The sequence below is a fragment of the Solanum pennellii genome, chromosome 1, assembly GCF_001406875.1.
Source record: "Solanum pennellii chromosome 1, SPENNV200".
Classification (NCBI taxonomy): domain Eukaryota; kingdom Viridiplantae; phylum Streptophyta; class Magnoliopsida; order Solanales; family Solanaceae; genus Solanum; species Solanum pennellii.
The window spans coordinates 57,190,270-57,197,945 of record NC_028637.1 but is presented as its reverse complement, the minus strand read 5'-3'; positions in this window follow the sequence as shown (position 1 = coordinate 57,197,945).

The following is a 7,676-nucleotide window of genomic DNA, read 5'->3' as shown; positions in this document are numbered from 1 at the left end:
TAATAGTTCAAAATAATTTTTTTATAATTTTAAATAAGTTTATCCATAACTATCTTTATGTATCAAAATTAATAACAGTTTTACTTGTCATTGATTACATTCATTATATTTTTTAATATTCATTTTATTTATTTCATTTGCTAATATTTATGTTGATATTTACCACAATCTAGAAATTTATTTAAATACGATTAAAATTTTCATACATAAGTGATAAATAATTCTTGGTCATAATCTCAAGCCTACAAAATTCGAGCCAATTACATAATTATTTTGTCTATTTATGTTTTATTAGGTCAAGAAATAAGAAGTGGGTGGATAAAATTTAGTGATAATTTTAGATTTTTAGGGCTTGTAGAAATTCTTTAGAGTTCGTACTTTCTGGCCACCACCCTTGCCAGAGAATTTTCCGGCGAACCATCAAATAGCCCATTTTCCCTTATTCTCCTACAAAAATTACCATTAGAGTCACAACCGCCAAAACCACAAACAGAAACCGAAGCCCCAATTTTGTCTAACTTTTCCGGTGATAAAAATATGGTTTTCACGAGCTTGCACCATCTTTATTCGGAAAAATAACTATGAAAAGCTCCACTGTCAGTCTGTCACGCTTCCCAACAACCTATAACCATGAAAACAGAAGCAACAACCTCCGTTCACCTCTTTTTTCTGGTGAAAAAACCAGCCATAAACAACCCCCAAATCCACCAGCAAACAGATAGCCACTGGAGTTCCTTAACCCATCTTCCTCCACCCCTAAACCCCATCTTCTTCTTCTCCTCCATCGTACAACCAGACCCCAATAACCCAACCAGCAGATGCCAGATCGGGCGCATCACCATCACTAAACCAAGAACGAGAAATCCCATTAACTCCGACTAAACAAACCCCATTCCCTTTACATATTTTATTTTGTTTTATCTTTACAGGTGAAGGAACCTGTAAACCAGACCCATAACAATGCTGACAAGATATACTCCGACTAAGAGCTAAAAATACCAATCTTATTAACATGAAACCCCAATCACTAAACGATTTCATATCTTGTTAGAAAAGGTAGACTCTGCTGACCCTTATTTTCATGAACTAATTAATTTTTAGCTATTGTTATTCTTTTAGATTGCTGTTTTTTGTTGGCATGGATTCATTTGTTGTTATGAGTTATTTTCAATGACCATTGTCGTTTCCAGCGTGCTTCCTCTTCTTTAGAAAGTCAAATGTCTTTTGGTGTTGCTACTGTTGTTTTTCTATATTAATGCCATTTCTGTAGTATTCTATTTCATCTAGTAGATATAGTATATGGAGAAAATTAAATTAAAGGTGTCAAATAAGTCTCGATTTTACTTTTTGTTACAGATTGACCAAGAGCTACTCAAATCCTCTTTAAAATTTATTTAAGTAAATATGGGACCAAATAAACATTTCTAAAAGTTTTTATTTTTTTATAAGATACAAAAAAACACTTTATTTTGAACTTCTATAATTCAATATAAAATATTTTGAAAAAAATAAAAAAAATCTTTTTATCTTCTTCTCCCAGCGTTCTCTCTTTTCTTCTTCTTCTTTATTTTTTAAAAATTTGAAAATCCAACTATCTCCATTATCTTCATCTCTGACTATCTCCATTATTTTCCTCCTCATCTCCAGTCGTGACACTCTTCTCTTTCTGAACTGAAATCGTGTTCGACTGAAAACTGATAAGTTATGTTTTTGAAAGATTTTATAATTTTCGAAGATTTTTCTTGGATTAATGAACAATAAAAAGTTCTATAGATGTAAAAATTGAACAATGATGTAGTGGTACATATTATTTATTTTTCTTCAAATACAATCAACCAACTCAAAAAACCCCAATTTTTAAGAAATGTATATGTATTGTTAATATTCAATGAAAAGTCATTTTTGTTGCTTTTGTGTTCTTTTTGTGGCCATTTTATTGATTAGATTTTACAAATATAGTCTTGTTTAGTTGTCCAACATATATTTCATTTGTTGAAAGATGTATCGTATGTTGTCACATTTTAATAATATGTTACAAACTTATCATATGTTGTAACATCTTACTTATGTGTTAGAGCAACAAACTGGTCATCTCTCGTAACATGAGATTCATCTTTGGAAACTTACGATTTATCTGTGGAAACATAGGATTCATTTATCGCAGAAGAAAATCATTTGTGGCAACAGTAGGTACATGTAACGACCTATTTAGTCGTTTTGAGCAGTAGAGTTTATTCTGGTAATAACTGTCTGGGTCGACGGATCCCACGACGGACTGTCATGGGCACGACGGACCGTCGAGGGGGTCTCGTTCCAAAACACTTAGATTCTGAAAATTTGGGTACTCAGATCGACTCTCTGAACTTCGCGACGGAATGGCAGGACGGACCGTCGTTGTCACGACGGACCGTCACAAATCTTTCCCCAGAATTGAGTCTCTGAACTCTGTGACGACTCTGCAGGATGGACCGTCGCAGGCACGACGGGCTGTCACGAGTGACGTAAGCCACCCGGGTCGGATTTCTGTTAAAAGTTTTTAAGGGGCGTTTTGGACTGTTCATGCTTATAATTATAAAGTTAGTGGGTTAATGTTAATAATTCAATTACTTGGGGTTAACGGAGATAACCTTGAAATAAATAGTGGGTTACTTTTACCATCTTTTATACTTAATTATATGACAATTAGGGTAAAAAAAAAGGGTTTGAATAAGAAAAATAGAAAGAATAGAGAGAGAAAAGGAGAACGAACGAGCGAGAGAAGAGAAGAACGCAGAGGAAAGCAAAGGTTTTGGGGGATAGCTTGCTTGATCACGATTCTTCGGTGGAGTTAGGTTATGGTTTATGCTATCTCATAGTAAACCCTAAATAGCGATTGATATGTATTGGGTAGTATTGTAAAGTCTTCTATATGCTTAATTGTGTTGTTGCATGTTGTGATTATGTAAATGGTGATGGATTATAATGATGATATTGTGGAACCCTAAATCTTAAATCCATTCTATTAATCATGATGCCTTGATATAAAAGAAGGTTTGATGAACTAAAAGAATGAGGTTAATGGATCGGGTGTCACGAACCGACACGTGTAATTAGGGGATCGGAGTGTCACGTTCCGACACCAGGATAGTAGAGGATCGGAGTGTCACGTTCCGACACAAGAAGAACAAAGAGAATGAATCTTGAATTATGCTAATATACTAAGGTGTGAAGAATCTAATTCCTAAGTGAGTATGGTGTGGAGGCTTGAGTCCTAATGGGTACGCTTGGTGTTGTTACCAATGATCCTTGTACTTGTTGTTGTCATCTGTTAAGTATTATGGTTGATTTTATACTATTGTTTAATATATATTGATTTCTATTTTGAGTTGGCCGATGATATCTACTCTGTACTTGTGCCTTGTACTGACCCCTACTTATATGTTTCTTTCTTTGTTATTTATGGAATGCAGCAAACGTGCCATCAACTTCGACTCATCCACAACTCTAGCCAGTCTTCATCACGTCAGATTTCAGGGTGAGCTATTGTTCCTAGCTCGGACTGGATTCTCTCTCATTCATGTCTTGATGCCTTGAAGTTCTGGCATGGACTAGCTGTTTATTTATTTTAGCTTCTTAGATACTCTTAGATTTAGTAATTTGAGGATAGATGTTATTGTAGTGATGACTTCCAGATGTTGGGAATAATAAGTATTGAATTTTAGAAGTTATTTATTGGTTATATTAATGAGTTTTAAGTCTTCCGCATTATATTCTGTTTATTATGGTTGAAATGTTGGGGTTTAGATTGGTTGGTTCGCTCACATAGTAGAATAAGTGTGGGTGCCACTCGCGGCTCGTTTTGGGTCGTGACAAACTTGGTATCAGAGCATTAGGTTCGTTGGTCTCATCACACAAGAACGAGTCTAGTAGAGTCTTGAGGAACGGTAGGGGGACGCCTTTACTTTTCTTTGAGAGGATATAGGACTTTTGGAAAAATTCCATTCTTTCTTTCTTTCGTGCTATTAATTGTATCTAATTGGTATCTAGGTGATACAAATTGGTATCTGACCATCTTCACTCTATTTCGCAGATGGTTAGAACTAGAGCAACAACTGCGCCAACGCCAACACCGGCAAGACAAGATGCGTCTGAGCCAGCCACTGGGGCTGTTGCTCGAAGAGGAGCAGTGGCAAGAGGCCGTGGTAGAGGTCACGGGAGGACGTCCTCTAGAGGAAGAGGACAAGCACCTGGCCCATCTAGTACTAGGGCGGTGACTCCTCCACCGACTGAGGAAGTATTAAGAGAGGGTGAGGAAGGGGAGAATTAACAAGTGCAGAATGAGGAATTACCACCCCAACCAACCCCAGAGATGATTAATCAGGTTCTTGCTTATCTTAGCGGATTATCTGATCAGGGCCAGACACCTCCAGTGTTTTCTGCACCAGCACCTCAGGTTCCAGGAGTACAACATGCAGCTGCTGTGGCTCCCCGCATGGATGCCTCATTGGAAATAGGCACGTTTCCTCAGTTGACTACAGGGCCTATTATAACAAGTGATCAGCACGAACTTTTCACCAAATTCTTGAAGTTGAAACCTCCAGTTTTCAAGGGTGCTGAATCTGAGGATGCTTATGATTTTTTGGTTGATTGTCATGAGTTGATACATAAGATGGGCATAGTAGAACGATTTGGCGTTGAGTTTGTGACCTATCAGTTTCAGGGGAACGCCAAAATGTTGTGGCGGTCATATGTTGAGTGTCAACCAGCACAGGCACCACCCATGACTTGGGCATCATTCTCTAGTTTATTTATGGAGAAGTATATACCCCTTACTTTGAGGGATAGGAGGAGAGATGAGTTCCTGAGCCTAGAGCAAGGCAGGATGTCGGTTACTGCGTATGAGGCTAAGTTTCGTGCATTATCCAGGTATGCCACCCAGCTTTGCTTCAGCCCACAAGAGCGGATTCGCCGTTTTGTGAAGGGATTGAGGTCAGATTTGCAGATTCCAGCCTTACAGGTAGCTACTGCAGCAAAATCCTTTCAGGGGGTGGTAGATTTTGTGATAGAAGTGGAGGAGGTGAAGCCAGACGACTTCACCATGGCATCGACATCTAAGAGGTTTCTTAAGGGAGGTGAGTTTAATGGTTCTTACTCCATAGGGCAGGGTTCAGGAGGTTACCCAGCCCGACCTATTCAGTCTTCACTGCAGGCTGTAGCTGGGGGTCCACCGCAGACCGGTCAACATTTCCCTGAGTTTGGAGGTTACCCCCAGACTTCGTCACTCTCACAGAGACCTATGCTTGAATCCAGAGAGTGTTATGAGGGCTGTCATTCTGGAGGACGTGGTGGCCGAGGTAATGGTGGTCACCAAACCAACCGGGGTGGCGGGCAAGCCGGAGCGACTGCAGCACAACATGGTAGGGGCAACGGGCAGACAGGTGATAGGGCCCATTGTTATGCTTCCCCTGGGAGGTCTGAAGCGGAGACATCTGATGCTGTTATCACAGGTAATCTTTTGGTTTGTGATTGCATGGCTTCTGTATTATTTGATCCTGGATCCACATTTTCATATGTATCTTCCTCATTTGCTACTGGTCTTAATTTACATTGTGAATTGCTTGACATGCCTATTCGTGTTTCTACTCCGGTGGGTGAGTCTGTGATAGTTGAAAAGGTGTATAGGTCTTGTCTTGTAACTTTTGTGGGGAGCAATACTCATGTAGACTTGGTTATCCTAGAAATGATTGATTTCGATGTAATTCTGGGTATGACTTGGCTTTCTCCGAACTTTGCAATCTTAGATTGTAATGCCAAAACTGTGACATTGGCCAAGCCTGGGGCAGATCCGTTAGTGTGGGAGGGTGACTATACTTCCACCCCAGTTCATATCATCTCCTTTCTTCGTGCTAAGAGAATGGTTAGTAAGGGTTGTTTAGCTTTATTGGCACATCTCAGGGATGATACTACCCAAGTACCTTCTATTGAGCGGTTTTGATAGTCCGTGAGTTTCTGGATGTGTTTCCTGCAGACCTTCCTGGTATGCCACCGGATAGGAATATTGACTTTTGCATTGATCTGGAGCCGGGTACTCGCCCCATTTCCATACCCCCTTATAGAATGGCCCCCGCTGAGTTAAGGGAGTTAAAGGCCCAACTTCAAGAGTTGTTAGGTAAAGGCTTCATTAGACCAAGCACTTCCCCTTGGGGTGCTCCGGTTTTGTTTTTGAAGAAGAAGGATGGAAGTTTTCGGATGTGCATAGACTATAGGCAACTGAATAAGGTAACGGTTAAGAATAAGTATCCTCTTCCTCGCATCGATGATTTGTTCGATCAGTTACAAGGTGCTTGTGTCTTCTCTAAGATTGACTTGAGGTCTGGTTATCATCAATTGAAAATACGGGCAGCAGATGTGCCAAAGACTGCTTTTCGAACCAGGTATGGGCATTATGAATTCTTGGTAATGTCCTTTGGACTAACGAATGCCCCTGCTGCTTTCATGAGCTTGATGAACGGGATTTTTAAGCCATATCTGGATCTCTTTGTGATCGTATTTATTGATGATATACTGATATACTCCAAGAGTAAGAAGGAACATGAGGAGCATTTGAGAATTGTGTTGGAAATGTTGAGGGAGAAAAAGCTTTATGCCAAATTCTCCAAGTGTGAGTTTTGGCTAGATTCAGTGTCCTTCTTGGGGCACGTGGTTTCTAAGGATGGGGTGATGGTGGATCCTTCTAAGATCGAAGTAGTGAAGAATTGGGTAAGACCTACTAATGTGTCAGAAATAAGAAGCTTTGTTGGTTTAGCCAGTTACTACCGTCGATTTGTCAAGGGATTCTCTTCTATTGCTTCCCAATTGACGAACTTGACTAAGCAGAATGTTCCATTTGTATGGTCGGATGAATGTGAGGAAAGCTTTCATAAACTCAAGACCTTGTTGACTACCGCACCTATCCTTACCTTGCCAGTAGAGGGTAAGAACTTCATTGTGTATTGTGATGCATCCTATTCTGGTTTGGGTGCAGTGCTAATGCAAGAGAAGAACGTAATTGCGTATGCTTCGAGGCAATTAAAGGTGCATGAACGTAATTATCCGACCCACGATTTGGAGTTGGCTGCGGTAGTGTTTGCATTAAAGCAATGGAGACACTATCTATATGGGGTTAAGTGTGAAGTCTATACGGATCATCGTAGCCTACAGTATGTCTTTACTCAGAAAGATTTGAATTTGAGACAGAGGAGATGGATGGAACTACTGAAGGACTACGATATCACTATCCTGTATCATCCGGGAAAAGCTAATGTTGTGGCAGATGCTTTAAGTAGAAAGGCAGGAAGCATGGGAAGTCTAGCTCACTTGCAAGTTTCTAGACGCCCATTGGCTAGAGAGGTTCAGACTCTGGCTAATGACTTTATGAGGTTAGAAGTAAATGAGAAGGGAGGATTTTTGGCCTGTGTGGAGGCAAGATCTTCCTTTCTTGACAAGATTAAGGGAAAGCAGTTTACTGATGAGAAACTGATCCGGATCTGAGATAAGGTGTTGCGAGGAGAAGCTAAAGAAACAAAAATCGATGAGGAAGGTGTTTTGAGAATTAAGGGAAAGGTATGTGTACCCCGCGTCGATGATTTGATTCACACCATTCTTACAGAGGCTCATAGTTCAAGATATTCTATACATCCTGGTGCAACCAAGATGTA